This window comes from Bubalus kerabau, chromosome 4 (genome assembly GCF_029407905.1).
Source record: "Bubalus kerabau isolate K-KA32 ecotype Philippines breed swamp buffalo chromosome 4, PCC_UOA_SB_1v2, whole genome shotgun sequence".
NCBI lineage: Eukaryota > Metazoa > Chordata > Mammalia > Artiodactyla > Bovidae > Bubalus > Bubalus kerabau.
In genome coordinates, this window is record NC_073627.1 from 83,281,355 (window position 1) to 83,285,898 (window position 4,544).

The following is a 4,544-nucleotide window of genomic DNA, read 5'->3' on the forward strand; positions in this document are numbered from 1 at the left end:
CTGTGGCTCAGATCATGAACTCCTTATTGCCAAATTTAGAATTAAATTTAAGAAAGTAGGGAAACCACTAGACCATTCAGGTATGACCTAAATCAAATTCCTTATGATTATACAGTGGAAGTGATAAATAGATTCAAGGGATTCGATCTGATGGACAGAATGCCTGAAGAACTGTGGATGGAGGTTGATGACATTGTACAGAAGGCAGTGATTGAGACCATCCCCAAGAAAAAGAAATGGAAAAAGACAAAATGGTTGTCTGAGGAGGCCTTACAAATAGCTGAGAAAAGAAGAGAAGCTAAAGGCAAAGGAGAAAAGGAAAGATGCCCATTTGAATGCAGAGTTCCAAAGAATAGCAAGACAAGATAAGAAAGCCTTCCTCAGTGATCAGTGCAAAGAAATAGAGGAAAACAATAGACTGGGAGAGACTAGAAAGCTCCTCAAGAAAATTAGAGATACCAAGAGAACATTTCATGCAAAGATGAGCATGATAAACATAGAAATGGTAGGCACCTAATAGAAGCAGAAGATATTAAGACAAGGTGACTAGAATACACAGAAGAACTATACAAAAAAGATCTTCATGATCCAGATAACCACGATGGTGTGATCACTCACCTAGAGCCAGATATCCTGGAATGTGACGTCAAGTGGGCCTTAGGAAGCATCACTACAAACAAAGCTAGAGGAGGTGATGGAATTCCAGTTGAGCTATTTCAAATCCTAAAAGATGGTGCTCCTAAAGTGCTACACTCAATATGCCAGCCAGTTTGGAAAACTCAGCAGTGGCCACAGGACTGGAAAAGTTCCATTTTCATTCCAATCCCAAAGAAAGGCAATGCCAAAGAGTGTTCTAACTACTGCACAATTGCACTCATCTCACACGCTAGCAAAGTAATGCTCAACATTCTCCAAGTCAGGCTTCAACAGTACGTGAACCATGAACTTTCAGATGTTCAAGCTGGATTTAGAAAAGGCAGAGGAAGCAGAGATCAAATTGCCAACATCTGTTGGATCATTGAAAGAGCAAGAGAGTTCCAGAAAAACACCTACTTTTGCTTTATTGACTATGCCAAAGCCTTTGATTGTGTGGATCACAATAAACAGTGGCACATTCTTAAAGAGATGTGAATACCAGACTACCTTAGCTGCCTCCTGAGAGATCTGTATGCAGGTCAAGAAGCAACAGTTAGAACTGGACATGAAACAACAGACTGGTTCCAAATCGAGAAAGGAGTACATCAAGGCTGAATATTGTCACCCTGCTTATTTAACTTCTATGCAGAGTACATCATGTGAAATGCTGGGCTGGATGAAGCACAAGATGCAATCAAGATTGCCAGGAGAAATATCAATAACTTCAGAAACACAGATGATACGACCCTTATGGCAGAAAGTAAAGAAGAAGTAAAGAGCCTCTTGATGAAAGTGAAAGAGGAGAGTGAAAAAGTTGGCTTAGAACTCAACATTCAGAAAACTAAGATCATGGCATCCTGTCCCATCACTTCATGGCAAATAGATGGGGAAACAATGGAATCAGTGACAGACTTTAGTTTTTTGGGCTCCAAAATCACAGCAGATGGTAACTGCCATGATGAAATTAAAAGATGCTTGCTCCTTGGGAAAAAAGTTATGACCAAACTAGACAGTATATTAAAAAGCAGAGACGTTACTTGACCAACAAAGGTCTGTCTAGTCAAAGCTATGTTTTTTCCAGTAGTCATTTATGGTTGTGAGAGTTGGGCTATAAAAAAAGCTGAGCATTGAAGAATTGATGCTTTTTAGCTGTGGTGCTGGAGAAGACTCTTGAGATTCCCTTCGACTGCAAGGAGATGAAACCAGTAAATCCTAAAGGAAATCAGTCCTGAATATTCATTGGAAGGAATGATGCTGAAGCTGAAACTCCAATACTTTGGCCACCTGATGCAAAGAACCGACTCATTGGAAAAGACCCTAATGCTGGAAAATATTGAGGGAGGAGAAGGGGACGACGGAAGATGAAATGGTTGGATGGCGTAACCGACGCGATGGATGTGAGTTTGAGTAGGCTCTGGGAGTTGGTGATGGACAGGGAAGCCTGGTGTGCTGCAGTCCATGGGGTTGTAAATAGTCAGACACAACTGAGCAACTGAACTGAACTGAAGAACAAGTAATTTCATACTTTTGTTTTCTTACCTGACTTTAGTTTCCTCATCTGTCCAATGGTAATCATACTTTTCACCTCACTGATGGTTACAAAAGTCAAATGCGATAATGTCTCAGAAAGTACTTTCTAAAATGTAAGTTTTTGTCACATATAATAAAGTAACAGTTAAAGCTCATTTCTTTTTATTTTAAAGCATAGAATACCGGCTAGAGACAACACACTTTTAAAATGTTTCTGAAGTGTAGTTTTATAAGCTACAAAACAATCTCTCTAAATTTCCTGCTTCACTTCATTTTCATTTTCTAGTATTTGGTCACCAGGAGGTTTTTTTTTTTTTATTTCCTTCACGTCTCACTGTGCGGGAGACCTAATCAGTATTGAAGCAGGCTCTGCCAATTAATTGGAGGATGCACTTGTCTCTTTTTTTGATTGTGTACAAAACCCTGGGCTCTGTTTTATCAGTTTAAACAGGTTTGCTACATGACTGCATCTTCAGAAATGTCAATAAGTGTATTTAGACTTCTTGAAAAAAATTGAGGTCCATGTAAAAGTTTATTTCTTCCTGGTAAACATTCTTTCCAAGTGAAGGTTTATTTATTCCTGTTAAACATTCTTTCCAAGTCTGCAGGGGTCACTTTTTTTTTCATATTTCTAATGTTTCAGTTAAACTTGGTTTCGTTCTTTAAGCTTTTTTTCAAATTCATTATTATTTCTAGTTTTGGTATTTATGTAATCACAGTAAGTCTGAGTGTTTCAACTTGACAAAATTCTGCCCCGAAACACTCCAGCCCTAGTTATTTTTGAGAGCTATATTTTCCCTTCTTGGAATTCAATAGCAATTTAGTGTCCTTTAAAGTTTTGAAAATATTGTATAGCAAAAAGTCAACATGTTATATTTATACTTGTTTCTGAGCAAGAATATTATCAGAAACTTGATAGAAGCTTTAAAATTATTTTGTGTTAGTAATGCCCTTCCAGAGGGCTCAAGATACCACACCATAGTTTTTATTTTCCAGTTTTTATATGCCTCCCTTTGCTATCTGTTTATAAATGAGGCATAAAAAGAATAAGATCTTGACTTGACTTCCTTGACTACCATTGAATACTCCTCTTTGGAACTGCCAGGCTGTTCTTATGCTCTCACTGTTCAGTACTAGGTCTTCCATTGGTCAAAATTTCATACCTTTCTAGAATACGATGTGCAAATAGGTGGACCATGGAATTCCAAGTATGAATTCCAAGATATTTGACAAAATGTTCAAGAAATGTCTTTTAATCTTAGAGATGCCATGGTTAAGAGCATGGACTTTCTAGTTAGATAAATGTAGGTCCAATGAAATACTACTATGCCATAAAAAATAATGAAATATTGCCATTTGCAGCAACATGGATGCAACGAGAGATTATCATACTAAGTGAAGTAAGTCAAAAAGAGAAAGACATATACCAAATGATCTCATTTAGTGTGCAATCTAAAATATGACACAGATGAACCTATATATGGAACAGAAACAGGCTCATGGGCACAGGGAACAGACTTGAGGTTGCCAAGGGGGAAAGGTTTGGGGGAGGAATGAAGTGGGGTGTTGGAGTTAGCAGATGTAAGCTATTATATATTGCATGGATAAATAACAATGTTCTACTGTATAGCACAGAGAAGTATATTCATTATGCTACCATACACCATGATGGAAAAGAATATTAAAAAATAACATGCATATATGTATAACTGAATCACTTTGCTGTACAGCAGATATTATCACAACATTGTAAATCAACTGTACTTCAGTTTACAAAAAAGTAGGTTCAAAATCTAGTGTTACGCCTTAAAAACTGGCTGATATGGTGCAAATGACTTACTTTCTATGAGTTTCAGTTTCACTTTCTGTGAAATAAGAATAGAAGTACCCCTTTTATGAGGTAAATTTATGAGAAAATAAAATAAGACAATTGATGAAGCACTACTGCTATAATTACTGTTTATTCATAACATATAAAAATATCAAATCACCATGTTATATACCTGAAGTCAATACAATTGTAAAAAAATAATGCAAAAAATGTTGAAGTGAAATTCCCCTATATTCTTGAGTAGTTGTAAAATATGCCATTCCCCACATTGCACTTAAATCAGATAGGGATGCTTTTAACTGCTAGTGAGAGGAATCCCAACTGTTCTGGCTTATACAAACAGGGATTTAATTTTGTTTTAAAAAACATTCCAGAGGTAGACAGTTGTTGGCCTTGGTCTCAAAGTTTAATAATGTTGGAATGAATATCTCTGAAAATCTCTTGTACTTTATAATTGCAAAAATGTTGCTGCAGCCCTGGCTATGATATAGATGCAAAAATCCTTAACAGAATATTACCAGGTTGAATCATGTAATGTATAAGAAGG